At 37.8% G+C, this 21,303-nt stretch overlaps 1 protein-coding gene across 5 annotated transcripts in view; it reads left to right on the top strand.

Annotated features, from left to right (window-relative positions):
• LOC120414378 (uncharacterized) overlaps positions 1-21,303 on the top strand; it is an 84,473-nt gene that overhangs the window by 16,342 nt on the left and 46,828 nt on the right. The window contains exon 1 of one of the 5 annotated variants that reach the window (XM_052711257.1): positions 16,144-16,170. The exons of 3 other annotated variants lie outside the window; for them this stretch is intronic. The gene's annotated coding sequence lies outside the window, so the exon portion shown is untranslated. Of the gene's footprint in view, positions 1-16,143; positions 16,171-20,194; positions 21,066-21,303 lie in introns of those variants that run through there. One more of the 5 variants, XM_039575550.2, reaches the window with a different exon arrangement.

The following is a 21,303-nucleotide window of genomic DNA, read 5'->3' as shown; positions in this document are numbered from 1 at the left end:
TTACATGTATTATTCATGAGCTTCAAGCTGGGTTGCGATAACCTTTGAGGAGTTTGCTGGGAAACTAGAAGAATGTCACGTAAATTTTAAGACATTTAGTCTAGCGAACGAAAAAGTCAATATCCTCGTTTTAAACATTTTAACTTATGATCGATTCTTCGGCGAAGTTAAAGGTTGTTATTATTCTCCCATTTAAAAAAAAGGGTACACATAGAAAATCTTTTGCAAATCGTTCTCGGAATCGGCCTTTTTTCTTTAATTTTAATTTTTGTATTTTTTAATCCAGCTGAAACTTTTTTGGTGCCTTCGGTATGCCCAAAGAAGCCATTTTGCATCATTAGGTCGTTCATATAATTTTCCATACAAATTTGGCAGCTGTCCATACAAAAATGTTTGTGAAAATTAAAAAATCTGTGTCTTTTGAAGGAATTTTTTGATCGATTTGGTGTGTTCGGCAAAGTTGTAGGTATGGATATGGACTACGTTGAAAAAAAAATAATACACGGAAAAAAAATTAGTGATTTTTAATTTCACTTTTTGTCGCTAAAATATTTCAAACGGGTCAAACATTCAATATTACGCCCTTTTAAAATGTTAGTCTTGATTTAAAATTTTTGAAAATATTTGTTTCGAAAAGATCGGAAAATTTCACGAATGTTTCGTATTTTAACATTGTAAATTGGAGCGTTAGTTGCTGAGATATAGACATTAGAAAATGGTGGGTTGTTTGGGTGAGACTTAGAAAACATCAATTTTCCTGTTTTTTAATCTTTGCATGGTAATATCTCAGCAACTAAGGGTCGTATCAACAAAGTTCAAAAATGCAAAATATAGAGAATTTTCTAAGCTTTTCAAAAATATTTTTTTTTGAAAGGTGGGCAAACATGGGCACTATTTTAAAAAAATGAAAAACTGCGACTATTTTTAAAAAAGTTACCTAAAAAAGGCTATAAATTGAAAACGGTGCACTTTATCAAAATTTTACCACAGTTCTCTTTGATTGCAAATTTTACATCGAAAAATGAAGTTGAAAAATGTTTGCGACCAATATTTCGATTTTTTGAAAAAATCTGTATTGATTCAAAAAATCATAACTCGGTCAAAGATTTTTTGCCCATTCTGGAAATTTCTGAAAAGTTGGCATTTGATGTCCTCCAAAACATATAAAAAAATAAAAATAGTGTTTTTTTGCAAATCAAGTTTTTGTGACAAAAAGTGAAATTAAAAATCACCAAATTTTTTTTACCGTGCATCCTTTTTTTCAGTGTAGTCCTTATCCACCTACAACTTTGACGAAGACATCAAATCGATCAAAAATTTCAGTCGAATCTTAAGTGTCTCATTTGATTCTAAATAGAATAATAAACGTTATAGAAGTTTATTTAAATCAAAACTGCCGGGTTAATAACATTTGTCCCCTTGGTTATTGGAAGAATTTAGGACGTGGCACCTAAGACTACAATTGGGTCCTAATGTTAAGCTAAAAATTGTGATATTATTGTTTACAGCGATAAAGTGATTTTTTTTATATAATTGCAATGACCCTTTGTACGACATTAAAGGATTTAAAATGGATTTTTAAATCAATTTAAAAAAATTAAAACCGCGGCACTTCTTGACATTGTCAACACAGACAAACAGACGAGACTCTCCATACAAATTATTTTTGAAATCCATCGACCTTCATCAAACCACCAAATCACGGCGACGCCAGCGCTGTCTGGTGAGCTGATGCCGAAGCGCAGCACAAACATACCAATACAAACACATTACTGTCATGTGTCATGTCAGTGTATGTGTGAGACAATCAAGCCTTAACGATTGTAAACATCAACTGCGAAATAATTTTGTTGTTGCTGATCGTCAGAACCCGATGCAAAAAATCAATCAATGTCGACGGCCGAAGATGACGGTGGATCAGTTCCGTTTCCAATGGCAGAACCTCATGAGCCAAATCATGCGGCAGCACCAGCAACGACGCACCACAACCGCAACGACAGAGACCAAACCACTGGTCCTCCCCGTTGCTTTCAAGTTCTGTCGAAATTCCTCCTCCTCCAAAACCTCTAACACCTGACACCATCATCAACAAGATACCCCTGGTCACGAAAACACCAGTGGCTGCCGAAATAGAAAAATTCAATTCAAATCTACCGGAATTGATCCTCACGATGGGCGCTTGGAAACATCTGTGTGGAACATGTCCACGGCGCAGTTAACTTGCGCCAAACAACAAAAACGCAAAGATTCCAAAAGCGCTGCCGCAAAATTTACATCGAAACAGAACCACAGAAACTGAACTGTGCAAGATTGAGTGAAACATCGCCAAAAAACCAAGAGGACGACCAGCAGCAGCAATCTGAGCAGCAGTCCACGAAGGATAAGCAGGTTACTCCGAAGAAGATGACTCCGCCACAGGATCCGGCTTCCTCCGCAGTAGCGGGCGCCTCAGCAGCAGCCTCGACATCGGCAGGCAATTGAGCAGGCCTACCGGATTAATAGTGGGGCAAAAGGCCATGGCCGAGACTGCCCCAATCTTGTCCTGCAAAGCCTGGATTGTGATTCACCGTTAGAATTCTTGAATCCCACAAATTTTGGTGTTTTCATTTGTTGTCTCGCACGTGTTTACGCTCAATTTAAAAACAAAAACACGCATCACACACACTGAGAAAAGATGGGTGAGCTGTCACGACAGCAGCGCCATCAGCGCCGGGTGAGTGGATGCCGAAACAAAATTGCATTTGAAATAACCGTTTTTGGAGGACGATGGTTCGGCACTCGAGTGTCCCGTCTGTTTGTCTGTGCTGTCAAGTTGACAGCTCGTTCCAAGGAGACCATAGTTGATCCATCGAAAAAATGTTGTCTTGTCATTTTTTTTGCATAAGCATGAGCATGAGCATGAGCATGAGAGGGTTGTCTTGTCATTTTTTTTGCATAAAGATAAAAAAAAGATTTATCAGAAATGGTTTTTAATCGTGTTTTATACTGTTGTATATAAAAATTACATTGATTAGATATAAATCGATTAATTTTTAAAAAGTTTCTACCTGTATAGAAAACTCATCACACATAGAAACATTTACTGTAGAACAGCGATTCTCAACGAGGGTACCAGGCCTACTTGATTTACATGGTAGGGGGTACCAGCCTAGAAGAAGGTTGAGAATCGCTGCTGTAGAACTAAGTTTAAGTTTTAAGTGTTTGTAACTCATCGTCTATTATCTTGGCTGAACTATAAAAAGTAATATCGTAAATGTCATTACCAAAACTAGAAAGTTTATTTCATAAACTTTAAAATTGATTTGCTTTAATGCTTCAAATGATCAACTTACTGTTGTTCAGGTTCAAAGTGCACAACTAACAAAATCGGATTAGCTTACCGCAATCGACTGATTTTTTCCACCTTTTCGATCGACTTTGGTTTATCCTAATGCATGCAGGGTAACCTGTCCATTTTTGGAGCTGAGTTTAAGTTAAGTTTGTGTGTTTTAAATTTATTTTGTGGATTTTTGTTCTAGTTTTAGATACCGAAATTTAACATAAATATAACATCTTCGCGAACCGAACGGGCAGGTGTAAATGAAACCACGAACCACTAAACAATGCTGTGTGGTAGTATATAGTTACAACGGTCAAGTTGAAGTTCGAGGTTTCGTTTCCGTGGCAACTAATCGGATTTTAACTTGCGGTATTCCCCTGCGCTTCTGCAAATATTGACTTCCAACACCTTCTGGTTTCTGTAACTTTTTAGCCCCTTCGAGGTAAGTGCTTCTATTATGGAAAACGTCAATAATTAAAAGTGGAACCGACAATAATTATTTCTTCTTGATGAACAGATCTGATCAATTAGTCAAATTTAATTTCTCTGCAAACATATTTGTGACGAATTTATGCCAATTAATCATATGGGTTGATTAACGTTTATCAATAAATTAGATCTACATCCTCTTCTAAATTGACCTTCATTTGCTTTAGTAAATAAAAAAAAGGAGATTTGAATTTAAAAAAAAACTAGAAGTACCTGTAAATTAGGATTACTCAAATTTAAGAATCAAAAACATTCCAAACTGTCAAAGATTTCAAAAAAATACACTACGCGCCTTTTTCAAATGTTGTTCCGCAGTGCAAACCGACTGCCGAGTGCAGAATCAATAGCATCCGTTTGTTCAATAATGACATTTTCATTATCATGTTTCGGTTGCCGACGTATAATTGCTCGTGTCACACTCGTCTAATGACCGCGATGTAGTGTGCACTGCTGCACGCACGTTTTCGATTCATTTGTCAATTAGTCACTTTCCGGTTGGATGCGTTTCAGGATTGATTATGAGCGAAGGCAAACATTGAATGCTTGATGTAGATTCGAATTGGCACATGAATGAGCATAAGTACCTATTATGAATTGAAATTCGATTTGAATAATGTTTTGTTTAGTTTTTTACAACACATACTTGAAACAAATTAGCATTTTTGCTAACTACCCAAGTAGCATTTGGCAACATGATAAATTTGACTAAGTCCAGCTTTTGTTTTGTTTTGCTGTAGAAACATATATATGACATGTTAGCAACAATACGTTGCAATGTTACAAACGTTTCGAATTGAAAACAACTTTGCAACAATCCATTTCGTTTTGTAATCGAAACATATTGAAAACTTATTGGTTCCATTGTTGCAACATGTGACTTAGGCCGATTTGTGTGCTAAGAATAATATTGAAATCTAAAATCCTTAGATACAGTTCAGCCCAATCATTTGCTCTTTCATCAATTCATCTGTGGCTCAGTGGTAGAGGCAAGGTGTGATGATCTGAAGGTACCAGTCCAGAATCCCGACAGGTGCATTTTGGTTTTTTTTGTTAAAAAGGTTTTTTTTTGTTTCGCGCAAATTAAACGACAACATAATGGCAACATCATGACAACACAACAAACTACTTTACCGACATATTTAGGCAAAAAAAATGTTTCTGGAACTTCGTCGTAACAAAGTTGAAACAAGCGGCTACATGTTGCCAACACAAAATTTTCGTGCGCTTTTTAGGGCACCACGAGTGTTCTAACTATGTTGTGATAGCACATTTTGGGTGTTACGAAATAGTTGCATTTAAGGATCCGCAACAAAAAATGTTACTTGGGTAATGTATTGCATTCAACCGATGACCGCATATTAAAGTCACAGACATACAGACGTAAATCATCGAACATTTTTATCAGCTCCATAAGTCACTCTTGACAAAACAAGAGCCATCTAGTTGCGAATGTGTGCACTTCACGACACAGTTTCAAGCGATTGTCAAAGTTATGGTGAGTTCAGAATTTTCGTGGTGAGTATCATTCAAATTGACCGTTGAATTGTTGATTCTTAGATTGAAATGGATTTTGTGTGTGTGTGTGTGGTCCAATCCAATACCCGCTAACCGGTAGCGATATTATGGGAAAGTATAGTTTGTATCAGACTTTGTATATGCCGAATGCTGATACAACTTATCTCAGTCCCGGGTATTAGGTGGTGATAGCCCTCGCGCTGCTTCCAACGACCCGTTTCAGAATGACAGAGCTACTTGCGGTCCAATTCCGAGGTCGCTGGGCATTGTTCGGCCCCGCCTAAACATAGAAGCAAGCATCTGAAGGAAACTCGATCTATATTTAGACTTCCAATCCCCTCAGGCAAATCAGGGATCAGCGCGTATTTAATATGAGAAGATAACATGTTTCAACACTACGGATCAAATTCACTACTGGAGTGTAAACCTTCTGATGGCCGACTGCTTAGCGTCCCAGACCACCAATCCAGAGGTGTGAGTTCGAATCCCACCTGGTTCATTTTCGTTTTTGTTCATATTCAAAGTTCAAATTCAGCATTCCAAAATTCAAAGGTACCGGCCGGGATTTTGATCCCTGAACCTTCTGCTTGTGAGGCAGAAGCCGTAACCATTAAGCCACGGAGCCGGTTCAATTGAAATGGATTTTTTGTGCTAAAATAAAAAAAAAAACATAAACAAATGATTTGTGTGAGTGTTTTCATCGAAGCCATACGCAAAACTTGAATCTGAAAATCATTGCCAGGGTTTGTGAACCTGCCATAGCCTTACCTTCCCGATTAGCCGACTACAAAAGAGGGAAAAACTCAACCGCAGCGAAATATGTACGTTCATAAATCCACTATGCTCAAAGTGTTCCCCTAACTAGCTCACAAATCCAACCTGCTGCTGTCCAGCCAGCAGTTAACTACAAAGAGTAGCACTCGTTGCATAACTACAGGCGAACCAGCGGTACGATTTGGTCCTCTCGCTCCCCCTCAAACTTATGCAACAATGTCCCTGGCTAAGGTCGCACGAGTGGAAAAACGGCAAATGAAAAAGCAACTAAAATAGATTCAAATGAGAAAACCCACGACTGTCTTTCCCCACTCCGGACAAGGTATTGTACCAGTCAAAGTCCCACCCAGGTTTACACGTGGCAACCGGCAATCTTGTACAGTTTGCTAGTTGCTAGAGCCAGGTTATCGACCAAAAATGGCGTGTTGTGCCAGCGAAAAGGGCACATTCTGCTGCAGGACAAGGTTAAGGTCGGAGTCGTCTTTCGGTGCAATCGATCTATCCTTTCTGGGTTGCGATGGAAAACATAACCATACCAGCTGTGCAGAGATTGTTGTTTTTCGTTCATCACCCTTGACGAACCCCTGAATCATTGTTCTGGTGTTGTGCAATAATTGCAGACAAGCAGACGTAGAACTCGTCTACCGTAACATTAAATTCAAATTCAAACCTAAACGATTCGAAGAACCGCTACTTGCCAACTGAATTGCAAAAAGCTTAAAAAAAGACGTCTGTTTATCTGTGACATGCCGAATCAAGGGCACACGTGTTGAGTTGAGCCCATAGATTTGTCGTCATGTCCTGAAGAACAAATAACAATCAACAAACCTCTTTCTACGGCGCAACAAACGGCAACTTTTGAGGTTATGTCGTTTGACAGATCCCTTCGCCATAATGGCGGTGCTGCCATAAAGGCCCAACTTGACACCCCCAAACCGCCTCCCTTTTTTTTGGTTAACCCGGACTGTTTGCTGCTCATAAACAGCACGGTTCCTATGGTTTTGTCCAGCGAGAGAGAGAGAGAGCAGGCTCAAAAATGCCGCAACAGCGGCGTCACCAAAACCTGCACGTTGCACATGTGCGCCTCGCAAGCACCATATCGGAAGTATAAATAAATCACGATGCTCGTGGCCTCCTTTTCTGCGAGCTTTGTTGTTGTTGTTGTTGGAATTGTTGCTTGTGCTGTGCACGTTCCACAATGAAAAGCACACACGTGTGTAGCACGGGTTTTTTTTTGTTTTTGTTCCGGGAGTGGTGACGCGTGGGACGGTCATTTGCATTATGGCCGAAATTTTTACGCGGAGTTTTTTTCGCCGGTATAGGAAACCCCCGATGGTTTGACACCTCGACGCTGTCCGTTCCGAAAAAAAACGCGTTTTACTGTTTGACCATCAATACACAAAAATAGAGCACGCCATGTAAACAATAACAAACACGTTTGGTTAGGTTGACCATTCTGTGAATTGTCCCGAAGATTGGTTGAATTTGGTTGCCGAGGTCCCGAGTTATAATTACAAATGTTTACGGTAGTCGGGCTTGTACCTGTGGCAAACGCGTTCTGACCTAAAATCCTTTTGGCCAGTTGTCGCAATTGCAGCAAGTTTCAGGGTGTGCCAAGTTAGCACGACAAGTTTGAAACTTCTTTCATAGGAAAAGTGACCACAATGCATGGAGTTTTTTTTCGGATTATTGAATATTTCAGGATTGAAATCGAACTCTGGGGATCTGTGGAGATTGAAAGTTGAGGCATTGTGAGCTGCACAAAATGGCGTTCTTAACTCAATCTGTGAAATCTTTGACATCTGAATACAAAACAGTTTTCGATTCTCAGTCGTTTGGTATGAAATGTCAGTTCTGGAAAACTCAACTAGTTGAACTGTCAAAATATCGGTGTTTTACTGTGTGGTCCACGGTAGGTTGCCAGGCCTGTGGCTATCCGGGGTCGGAACAATTAATGCATCCGTTTTTATCTGACTCAAAGATAAATTCAGGCGAAACAGTGTTAAAGGGCCAATGTGGGTTTGCAAACAAACGGAGCAACCTACTCATGTTTAATGCAAATATTTACTCAGGTAAACTGAAAAGTTTTTTTTTGTATGCTTTTAAAAGTAACCACTTATTTAAAAAATATTGAATTAAATAAAATAGTTTCAACTGAATCTTCAAAATAATAATTTCGTTTATTTTTTGCATTTGCATTTTTCACATGAAATGATCTTATTTTTGAATAGATTATTATTTGTTTTAAGGGTATTTTAAAATTGTTCAAACAAATGATTTGCTTTGAAAATTATTTTAATTTTTAATGTTTTTTGTTGTCATTTGCATTCATTTTTATATTGTTTTGATTTTTTAAGATTAACAGTTGTTCAGATGTTTTTTAACACCTAAACTTCCAATCTAGAGAAAAAGAGAGGGACTTTCCATATAAATTCCACCTTTTTCTCGAGCTTGGGAATTTAAGTGTTAAATATTGTTGATTGATAACACAATCTTAAAAAAACTTCAAACTATTTCACAAATTTTGGAAAACCTTTTAACGAAACATCCCATTCAGTGAAATCAATTTTGAAGAAATGTCCCTACAATTGCGAATGATTAAAAATTTAAGTATTTAAAAAAATATGTATTTTTTGTGAAAATCAAACACCCAGATTTTTGAGTAAAAAGCCATTTGAGCAATTCTCTACCAAAACCGGAAATGGATTTTATTTGTATTTTTTGATTTGGCTCAAACTTTGTGGGGGCCTTCCCTATGACCAAATAAGCTATTTTGTGTCATTGGTTCACCCATACAAGTCTCCATACAATTTTGGCTGCTGTCCATACAAAAATGGTATGTAAATATTCAAACAGCTGTAACTTTTGAGTGAATTTTCTGATCAATTTGGTGTCTTGGTACACGGAAAAAAAATGCAGATTTTTTTATCAACTTTTTTTTAGCATGAGCATGAGCATGGTTGACTGCCAATGAGCTGCTACTCCGTTATTGACGGATCAGCTGAAGTTACACAATGAACCAACAGATGAGTAGTGGGAGCTAATCATCCTCACTGTATAACCCCTAAAGATCTCTGCTTTATGTCAATACCGGCTTCCCCTCAAGGAGATGAAGTTCAACAAAGGTAGGAATGTTAGTCCGATAGTTGAAGTTGCAGACTCATCAGACACAGAGTTTGTCGCTCTATACCTGTTGACACCGCATGAGACCGTTGAATCCACAGCATCTCCTTCAAGCATCACGGGAAGTGGGGGAATTGTGTTAGTAGGGGAAGGAAAGGGAAGGTCAGGATTCATCTTGGTAGATGATATGACCAGAAAGTGAAACATAATCGTTGCCTTCGGAGCTACGACGCTATGAGAAGGACTTATTATCGCGTATATTTTTACTTCTTACCGCCGGCGTGCCATCCGAGCAACGATGCTTTGGGATGGGCTTTCAAAACGAAATGAAATTTGAATCAACGCATTATTCGGTGACGTACAATTTAAAATAGATCCGGATTCATTATTGGTAGATGATATGACCAGAAAGTGAAACATAATCGTTGCCTTCCGAGTTTCGACGCTATGAGAAGGACTTAATTATATACTCAATCCCGTATTTTTTTACTTCTTACCGTCGGCGTGCCTTCCGAGCCACGTAGCTAAGGGAAGGGCTTTCAAAACAAAATGTTGAACTGTTTCAATCGATTTCATGAAATTCTTCGCGCACGACATCTTTGTAACAAACTTCACCACGAATTTACCCAGTCCGGACCGCGAATAACCGGCTCAACAACAGAAAGACAATATATACATGACGACGCGAAGCCTTCTATCAATAAAATCAAGAAACTTCGAGCACTTTCTCGCGGATTCTCGCGCTTCGATTCGCCTACTGATCTCCCCCACGAACACCACACGACTGAGGGCCCAACTCGCAAGGCCACGACGCGACACATTTTTTCAATGAATTCAAGAAACTTCGAGCACTTTCTCGCGGATTCTCGCGCTTCGATTCGCCAACTGATCTCCCCCACGAACACCACACGACTCAGATTTTTTTATCAACTTTTTTTTCACTAAAACTCAATTTCCCAAAATAAGTATTTTTTGATTTTCGAGATTTTTTTATATGTTTTAGGGGACGAAAATCCGCAACTTTTGAGCTATCGAGAAACATGGTCAAAAATCTGCCGCCAAGTTATGAATTTTTGAAAAATATTGATTTTTGGAAAAAAAATCCAAATTTCATGCAAAAACAAATTTGAAGTTATTTTTTAATGCAAAATTGAATTTGCAATAAGGAGCGGCCGTGGCTGACTGGTTACGGTGTTCGCTTTGTAAGCGAATGGTTCTGGGTTCAATTCCCATCTGCTCCCAACGAGAAAGTTAAGAATACATGAATTTGAAATGATGAACGAAAAATCAAAGTCGCTCGAGGCGGGGTTCGATCCCCCGTCCTTTGGATTGGTAAGCAAAAATGCTAACCACTAGGCTATGACGACTTGGTGAGCTTGGACTGGAAATAGGAATACTGTTACAGAGAGCGAGTTGTGGCGCTATAACCACGGCAAATAGTGTCCAGGGCATTCGTGGAAATACAATGTCCCATCCCAGAGGGTCCCGGAGTACCAAACCTTCTTAGCATGGTGCTCCCAACGAAAACAACCAAAATCTCGGAGCGTATGGTGGTGTGTCCCCACGCTTCTTCCTCCCCTGTCGATTCAGAATTGTGTTGTTGTTCGAACACTCAGTGCTCAAACTCAACCCAATTACGAGTCATCTCTGCGATACGGCTTTACGCAGTAGGCCTGGCCGCTTTAACGCTTGTGATGTTTCAATGCATTCCGATGCAATGGCACACTACAAATGTTAATAAATATCAAGAAGAGTGCTAGGCGTCATCTAACCTAAGGCACTTTCCAGGATCCCTTCGAAAGATTGGCTGCGCTAGGGTCTAAGATTAGATTAGATTAATGCAAAATTGAATTTGCAATCGAAAACTACTCTACAATTTTTTTGATAAAGGGCTTCGTTTCCAAGATATAGCCACCGAAAGTTTGATTTTAGCAAAATATGTGCAGTTTTTCGATTTTTAAAATAGTGACCATGAGCGACCATTTCTAAGAATATTTTTTTTGAAAAGTTCAGAAAATTTGCTACTTTTCAAAAAAAATATTTTTAGAAATGGTCGCTCATGGTCACTATTTTTAAAAATCAAAAAACTGTAAATATTTTGCTAAAATCAAACTTTCGGTGGCTATATCTTGAAAACGAAGCCCTTTATCAAAAAAATTGTAGAGTAGTTTTCGATTGCAAATTCAATTTTGCATTAAAAAATAACTTCAAATTTGTTTTTGCATGAAATTTGGATTTTTTTTTACAAAAATCACTATTTTTCAAAAATTCATAGCATGGCGGCAGATTTTTTGACCATGTTTCTCGATAGCTCAAAAGTTGCGGATTTTAGTCCCCTAAAACATATAAAAAAATACGTATTTTGGGAAATTGAGCTTTAGTAAAAAAAAAGTTGATAAAAAAATCTGCAATTTTTTTTCCGTGTACCTATTTTTTTCTCAATTGTCCTCAACAATACCTACAACTTTGCCGAAGACACCAAATTGATCAGAAAATTCACTCAAAAGTTACAGCTGTTTGAATATTTACATACCATTTTTGTATGGATAGCAGCCAAAATTGTATGGAGACTTGTATGGGTGAACCAATGACACAAAATAGCTTATTTGGTCATAGGGAAGGCCTCCACAAAGTTTGAGTCAAATCAAAAAATACAAAAAATAAAAATGGTCGAAATCGGCCGATTTCGTAGAGAGTTGCTCAATTTAAAAAAAATTGCGTATTCAATGTCATATTGTGAATTACAAAAATGTGAGTATTTTCAAAAATGAGCAATTATCTCAGATTTCGGTCATTCGATTTTTTTGTATTTTTTAATCAGGCTGAATCTTTTTTGGTGCCTTCGCTATGCCCATATAAGCCTTTTTGCATCATTATTTTGTCCATATAATTTTCCATACAAATTTGATAGCTGTCCATACAAAAATGACATATGAAAATTCAAAAATCTGTGTCTTTTGAGGAATTGTTGTTGGTATGGATAAGGACTTCACTGAAAAAAATGATAAACGGTAAAACAATTTTATATGAAATTTCTTCATAAAAAAAAATGATTTAGGAGACTCAGAATTACATATTTAACCAATACTTGATCTTCAATAAAATGTTTCCAAACTAAAAATTAACAGATAACTAGCTTTCTTTGAAACTACCCTAAATCAAAAGCTGGCAAATTCTAGAATAAGTGGTACGATCATGTATTGATATAATATAATACAATACAGACCATTCTCAGCCTAGAAGGTCATATTGTCACAAACATTGAATACATTTACCATTTTATTTTTCAAAAAACTCTCATAAAAAAAGTTTACGTTCCATTTTCGTCGCCACACCGCTCGACGACATGGAGTGTGTGCTAAAGGGGAGGGCTAATTTAATTAGGGCCCGTGCCGAATTTCCGCCGCTTTCCGGCGCGCATGAAGTTGTGGAAAAGCTTTTATGGTTAAGGGAGGATCCCAAAGCCGAGTTTGCCGAGCGTGACTTTTATCTCCTAATCCGATTGTTGTTTATGTTGTGTAACGGCTCTGTCGTGCCCATAAGCAGTCGTTATTTTTGGGGGGATCGATTGTCGCCGGGGTCAAGTTTGCAGAATGAAAGTTCACGGCAAGGGTAAAGTCATGCTCGCGATTAGGCATGACTTGGGGGTTTTGTTTTGTTTGACGGGTTGACACCCGAGAAGCATTGTTCAGTCTAGAAACGTTCTCTATGGTGCTAGTCCTTTATTGACATATCATCAGCTGGAACAACGCCTGTTCATACAGTGTAGCATTCCGGCAACGGGAGTAATGCAGTTTCTACTACGGCAACATGAAACCCCCCGTGGATCGTGGGCGTCCACGGCGAGGCCAAGGTTCTTTGCAACGTAAGTTGTAGCTATTTTAAGCTCGTGCACAACACCACACACCCTTTTATCACTCATGGTAACAACCACCCACACGCAACAGATACATAGCAAGTAGTGACCACGTGTAACTTCTGATGAGAGTGATTAAAGTTACAGTTCTATGATGATGGTGGTAGTGTTGGTGGTTGTCCTATTTAAAGTTTATCTATGCAGAAATAAGGCGAGCTGATAACAGATAATACAAAGGGGTTTGCGTGCCATCTATTCCCGGGAGCTGTCAGATTGTGTCAGCACTTCAGTATCATAAGAGCACTCCAGTTGACGCCTGCTTTGTTGAGTTGAATTTGATATGATTCTTTTCATATTCACGCAAAGCAAAAATCCATAACAACAAGTTTTTGTTCAGGTAAATCGAAATTTTAAGCATTAGTCAATTTTAGCAAAAGGCCATGCATTTTACAGCTTATTGAATGTAATGATCAGCTCAAGACTAGAAACCCAAACTGATACATATATCATTATTAACATCGGAATCGGTCAACATTGTCGTTTACCGACCGCCATCGTCCATATTTGTCCAATGTCCACAAACCACGTGACACGTCCAAATTCGACTGCGTAGCAAAAGGCCATTATCAACGCACCTAATCATCCTTTGTATTCAGCACCAGGGTGGTATTGTGCTCATTATCATCGCACTATCGTTCTAATTACCGCAAGGGGTGGGAGTTTGACCTTTTGTCGATTGAATCGGCTACATTTCATGCTAAGTACCGTCTATCCACAAATCCATTGTCCCGAAGATTCAATCAGAGTCGAGCCTCCCTTTGCACCGGATAAAGGAACGGAATGTTTCGCGAGTTGTTCGCACTGGTTCCTGGAACTGGTCAGGATCATGTTTCCCCAGTGTGGGGGCACTTCACACCGGTAATGGGCGCACAAATACTTGCAATACATGAGCTGCACGGTGTCCGGTTTAATTGTTGGCAATTCGATCAACTTCAATCTGAACGGCCGGTATCGTTTGACGCCTTCTGTGCCGAGGCTGACCATCAGTTATGAATCATAACTTTTGTGCTTTGAGCAACAGTTTGTTTGAAGCGTTTTGCGATGTTTGTTTGCGAATTGCTGCCAGTGTTACATGTGCCATTTAAGTTTCAAAATACGTGTCCTGTCACTCGAAAATTAAAGTAGGGTGGCAAGAAAAAAATAAAATTTTGGAAAATCTCAACCAAATCGGTTATGGTTTAAGGGTCGTTTTTAAACGTTGAAGTTTATGTGGGAAAAATATATGGGGGAAAACATCGCTTCAGGATTTTGGCAGCAGGTCTCGCTCAAAATTGTCCAAGTGTGATATTCTTGTAGGAAAATCAATTCCAATTCAAGACAACTTTGTCAAAGGGTGCAAGAAGATCCGAGTTGATCCTGATGAGTGATAAGCAATACGATGAAGGGTGTATAGGACGTAAATAAGAAAATACTTTTTACTAAAAAAAATCATCAACAATCATAATCAACTCGGAGCGTTTTGCACCCTTCGACAAAGTTGCAAGGAAGTCAATTTCCTACAAGAATCTAACACTTGAACAACTTTGGGCGAGAGCTGCGCCACCTGCTGTCATAATTCTGAAGCGATGTTTTTCGCCATGCATTTTCGCGATTTTCCCATGGGACCATCCATAAACCACGTGGACAATTTGTGAATCTTTTAACCCCCCCCCCCCCTCCCCTCGTGGACAATTTTCCATACAAAAAAAAACTTTTTTATATGGATCGTGGACAATCGCCATACCCCCCTCCCCCCCTAAAGTGTCCACGTGGTTTATGGATGGTCCCCATGTAAATTTCAACGATAAAAAATGACCCTTAAACCTTAACCGATTTGGCTCAAAATTGGCACATATGCTTATTTTTGCCTAAGGAATCGAGTCAGAGGGTATCCCTGAGGTCGATTTTTTGTCACCTACTGTCAACTACAAAATAAATAAAAAAACATGGTAATATTACAACTGGAATGAGTATATCTTTTATGTAAAAAAATGTGTAGTTTTCCATCTAAAACATAAAAAAATTACCGTTGTAGTCTAAATTTTGGTAATAATACATCATAAAAGTGGTAATATTAGTCCTTCAAATTTTACATCTTCCAAATTTCAAAATTTATTTAATGTGTAGATTGAGTTGGGGCTTATGTGTTGAACACGGAGAAAAAAGAGTTCCCAAAATCTTCATGAAAACGAGAACCTCGAACAAAGTGTTCAAATCCCATGGTACGATACGAACGCTTGTTCACGATTTTGGGAACTATTTTTTCTCCGTGAAGGGAGGGTTAGCTTCTTCATTGGTTTCGATTAGACTAGACTCAAAATTATATACATCGATTTCCAAGTTTGAAATTTTTAACCCTCTACAACCCAACCCAACCTTTAGACAAGCTTCGATTTAAAAAATCGCCAAAAATCAAATTTTCAATAAATTTTTGATCTGTAAAAAGCATTCGAAAGAAGAACTCCTAAAATTTTAGAAAATTTTTGGGTCGGAAGTTTTGTGTTTTTATTTGACCTTGTAAATGTTTGTCATTTTTTTAGGGGTCAACTTTGGGTGTGTTTTTTACTTACATTTCCTATATTTTAGGTAAAAAAGAAATATGCGGTAATTTTTCTAGTGTCCCCCCCATCTCTTTACGCATTTTTTTACAATTTAAATGATAATAGTGCCATTTTATAGCAGAAAATGTAAAAAAACAAGCAAAACATTGAAATATGATAGGCAAAATGAAATGATAGGAGGTGGCAAAATAGGCCAAAAACTACCAAAAATAAACATAAACGAAACAAGATAAATGCAAATTAAAATACTAAAAATAAAACAAGAAAAACGTAAAACAAAGGAAGAAAAGTTTTTCAAAGAACAAAAGATGCTCAAAATGACCTCCTGAACAAGGGAAAAAAGAAATTTTCGAAAAAAAATTGGCAGTAGAGGGTTGATTGTTGTCATGATTGCAGCAGTTTGCAATGACAATTGGCAGACCTAATGAATCTAATCGATTTTCTTTTGTTTCTTTTATCATCCACAGGTAAGTCGACAGAGCTGGGATTGAATAGTAAGTAATGAAAGAAGAAAATGTTATTCTGAGACGTTCCACCCGAGCAGGGGTAAATAACACGGGAATACCAAATTTTGGTATTACTTGGGCAAATAACAGAGACCAAAATGTGCCCTTGGTTGCCCAGTAATAGATGGTAAAATACCATGAAATCATACCAAAGTCTTGTATGTGGAAGGGCACAACAATACGTAACCATGTTATTCCAAGGGTAAAATAATACCTCAAAATAAAACCATTTCAATTCCAAGTTGAGGTCTTCTGGATTTTTAAACAAAACTTGAATACCAAAACTTGGTATTACCATGGTTTTATTTTTAGGTATTCCCGCGCCCTTCGAAAATCAGGTTTTTTGTATTCCTGTGGTCTTCTACATACATGATTTTGGTTTGATTTCATGGTATTTTACCATCTATTAATGGGCAACCAAGAGCACATTTTGGTCGCTGGTATTTGCATAAGTAATACCAAAATTTGGTATTTTCATACCATTTTTAGTGCAGCAGTTGTAGTTAGTGAAAAAAACGGAAATGATCCATATGCAACAGCCAAATCTACTCATTTGATGATCCCATGTTGTTCTTAGTGATATTCTTCACCCTATCGAATTCATTTGTCATTGATGAACGGCCTGTGCTTGAAGTTCTTGAAGATTCTGAAAAATAACAAGATTGAAAAATAAGGATTGAAATTCACCAAAATTCAATAATCTGTTGATTAACTCGTTTTTCAGTAGTATTTGGTTATCCCAACTTAGAAGAATTTCTACGTTTAAAAAAAAAATCTTAAAAGGTATATAAAAAAAAGTGAAAATCAGCTTAAACATTTTTGGGTTTCAAGTCAAAAAAAATTAATTATCTCGTCAAAATTTATAAAACAATTCCGTAGTTTCAGAGGAATTTGATTAAACCTTTCAATAACAAAATAATAATCCTTTCAATACCAAAATAATACCAAAATGTGGCATCCTGACTTTGAAAATTTTCCACAATTTGAAGTCATTTCTTTAGGGGGTATATCAAAAATGTTTAAAATCAAGTTTGAAATTTCCGGTTTTCAATGAAAGCATTCGCTTTGAGACATCATTTTAGCGCAAAATTAATTATTTTGTCAAAATTGGTCAAATTTTCCCATAGTTTCAGAGGAATTTGATGAAATACTGTAATACCAAAAGAATTCCAAAATGTGGTGTTCGACAATTTACAAATCCTGCAATTTTACAAAACAATACCTTAAATTGGTATGATACCACATTTTGCTCTTACATAATCCTTAAGACAAATTTTAAAGGGTCCAGGAATACCAAAATTTGGTATTGATACCAGAGAAAGGTATTGTTACGCATTTCCCTTGTTATTTACCCATGCTCGGGCAGGATCTCTAAACAACTGTTTTCTAAGCTATTTAAAAATATTGTTTTTTTTTTCAATTGTGGAGATTTGTTTTGTTAGGAATTTCGTATCATTTATATTAGGGTTGTGCTTAAAGTGAAACGGGAATTTCTAGCACAACTCAAGTTTTAAAAAGCAGTTTAACCCTTTGGGTCAACATAAAAATTTCCAAAACTAGCCTATAATATTTTTTGAAGAATTTAGGACTGGAAGAGTTAAAAGAAAATACGGTTCATTTTTTTTAAACCGTGTGTGAAACTAGATTCCGCCAAAATCCCACCGAAAAAATGTTTTAAACAATATTATTTTTCAATATTTTTGGTTTTTGATGCAAAAAGAGTAAGACATAGTCAACACATGGAGGCTTTTTCTCAAAATTATCACTTTTCGAGACTCCAACTCAAATTTATAAGCATCTGCTATTCTTTATGAAAAAAAGAATGACGATTTTCACACATACTTGCAAAAATATATCAAAGACCTTATGGTACTTTAACAATTTTGAAAAAAATCAATGAACTCATGAAAAGGTGATTTTGAGAAAAACTCATTTTTTCACAAACTGATGTCCGTTGAAAGGTTTCTTCAAAAATCTGATTTGAAAATGTTATATTGTACATAAGAACTGTTAAATTCTAATAAAACACAAATCGAATTAAATTGAATTGCGAAAAACTGAAAATTTTAAATCACTTGAATACAGTTAAAAAATAAATATAAGGTTATCCTCGAATGTAAATTTGATTGTTCATTTCGTCATTTTGTAGGGACACTTTTAAGAAATGCCAAAACACGCGATTTCCGAAGGGATAAAACCCCGAAAAGCTCCGTGCATTGTTGTTACTCTTCATATGAAAGAAGTTTGCTGGAAATGCGACAACTCGCCAAAAGGATTTCAGGTCAGAACGCGTTTGACACATGCCCGACTACCATAAACATTTGTAGTAATAACGCGGACTCCGGCAACTAAATTCAACCATACTTCGGGACAGTGCACAGAACGGTCAACCAAACAAAACATGTTTGTTATTGTTTACATTGCGTGCTGTATTTTTGTTTGTTCATGGTCAAACATTTGAACGCATTTTTCTCGGAACGTCAAAAAGCGGTGTGTAATAAGATAGCATGAAAGCGTCGATTTAAAACGAATTTTAAAATGTGGTATGACCATATGCTCAATATTTTTCAAAAAATACATTTTTCAAAAACTTAAAAATCCAAAAATGTACAATTCTAATCTCAAGCGTAAAAGATGCCGTTTTTTTTGTTCACAAGTTTTGTACAAATAATTACTGTTACTGTTTTTAAGTGGTCTGAACGCCAAAATCATCAAAAACCAGCCAGCCAGCCGGAATCGATTTTCCAGACAAGTTTACATAAAAGCCATTCCTTGTGGAGTAACAGCGGTTTTAAAAATAAAAATGTTGAAAAAACAGGGGGATTTGGTATTTTTTGTGGTTTTAAGCCATTTTTATATGATGGCCTTGGTTTTTTAGTATTGTTGATAGTTTTACCGGAAAGCTCATCTCCAATTATCAATATCTCAGAAATCAATGGTCCTATTTTCGAAGAAAAAAAAATAAATTTTCGAAACAGTTATATTTATAGAATCTTGGAATCGATACTAACATTTCAAAAAAGTCAAATATCAAATATTTTGCTTGTATTACGAAAATTTCACAAGTGTTTTATTTTTTGAACATTCAAGCACGATCATTTTGATGATAATTTGGTCTATATCACAAGTGTTAAAAATTAATTTCTAGAATCGGGTTAAAGCTACAAGAGTTTCATAATTAATTCATGTTCGACCAAAGTGGTCGTTGTCATAAGATAGCACACAAGTGACAACAACTTAAAAACACACATTTTTTGATAAAAACGTAAACTTACTGTCTCCTTATATACAAATTCCACAAAACAACCCTCAAAACCGAATTAAATTAGAACATAATTTGGCCCAATACCATCCCCACTGTCGGTTTCATAAATTCAAAATATACGATGGAGACGCCAGGTGCTTCAAGCTGTTTAAGCTTTCTTCCTCTTCCGGGCAGTGCTCCGGCACCCTAGTCAAGATGATAATCTCTGGCATATATGTTTCTATCGCAACACAAGTTTCCCGTTCTCCACTACAATGCACCACCCGGCTCGGGAGCTTCTTTCCGAGAACAAACAACCACCAGCAAGTCACTCGCGCTGACTCAGCTGAGCTGAGGCCACTCTTTGCGCGCGCTCTCTCTCTCTCACTGTTCTAGTTTGGACTTAATCGGACCATCTCCGCGAGGGCACGCTTAATCCTTAGTACGTCCTAGGCGCTTCTCTTTGAGCGAGTTCTCCCTGATCATCTCAGAGTCTCGTCCGAGTCCCAGCAGGCTGTGAGTAGTGGACGTCTCGTGTGCGCCTACTGATACCATCACCCATTATTGATAGAGGGGACCTTCTTTGTCGGCTATGTCGACCGCGGCGATTCTCCGCTCAGCTTTGCGGGAACTTGAGCTAACCAGCGGGATTCAGTACTCGCCGAGGAGTCCACAAATCAACAGCTCTGCAAGGTTGTAGGTTCGGGAGTGCGCGCGCGCTCGTATCGCTGGATCAAGTGTCTGAACGTGGAAGTTCTGGAAGTTTGTGGTTGATCGAGTGCGGGAGTCGGTGTTGAACGACAGGTTTCTTCTTTGTCGCTGACGATCGCGATCACTGGATTAAGCCGATGTTCTAGCTCAAGAAGTTCAAGTCGTTAAGGTGCAAGCCGGTGTGGTGCGTCAAGACGCGGTGCCGTCAGCGGAAAATTTATTTTCGTTCAAAAACAAAACCATAGGCCAGTGACCAACGCGTTTGTTTGCAAACAAACCCGAGCGGCCGAATCCCGTGTGCCGGCCGTTCCTCGGGGTGTCTACCGCGAGGTCTCCAAACCTGAGAAAGTCACCCCACCGATAAAAATAGTTCGTGTGCGCGAAACGGTTATTATTTCGGGTGTGTGTTCCTTGTTTTGTGTATTGTGAGAAAGAAAAATTACGACGCCGCGCAAAAGAAATATTGCAAAATTGTGCCCAAAAAGTTGCGCCCGAGTTGCGAAATGTTAGCGCGCCGGTGTCAATTTGACCCCGAAAGGATTATTCGAGTGGCGATCGTTCCTGTCATTGCGTCACAGATGTGAGAACATTGCGATTTGAGTGAATTATTCAACATTTTATCCCCCATCGAAGAATATAACAACGCATTTTACAACAAAGTAGATTGAGGGAAAAAACACAAAACCGTGAAATCGTAGTCATAATTGTGTGGTGCCACAATTTACAGCAGTGTGTGAGTGCGTGATTGAATTACAGAGCGTTTGTTTACAGTGGAGATTTTTCCCAGTGTTTTGTTAACTGTGAACGTAATTCGGTATTGTTCGTTTACGGCAAAGTGGAGGATAATTTTGGAAAGAAGAAAAGGCTCAACTCGGAGTGGAAATAATTTGTGACCACGATGATAACTGGGAGTACTGCTATTGTTATGGTAATTATTATCTTGTACCATTATTCGCAGGGGTGGGCAAATAAATTGCGTGAAACCGTGGGTTCTGGAACTTTCTGCTGATTTAAAGTGGTTTTAAAAATTGGGTCGCTATAAAAAGAATAATCCGTTAATCTGGCAGCTCTGTCACACGACATTCTACTATTAAATATTCAAACGCATGATTATAGCAAGCTATTGTTTCAAAACCAAAACCCCAAGAACCAAGGTAAAATTAAAC

This window comes from Culex pipiens, chromosome 3 (genome assembly GCF_016801865.2).
Source record: "Culex pipiens pallens isolate TS chromosome 3, TS_CPP_V2, whole genome shotgun sequence".
In the NCBI taxonomy this organism is placed as follows: domain Eukaryota; kingdom Metazoa; phylum Arthropoda; class Insecta; order Diptera; family Culicidae; genus Culex; species Culex pipiens.
Note: the sequence above shows the minus strand (reverse complement) of the source record. Positions and strands in the feature narration are given on the sequence as shown.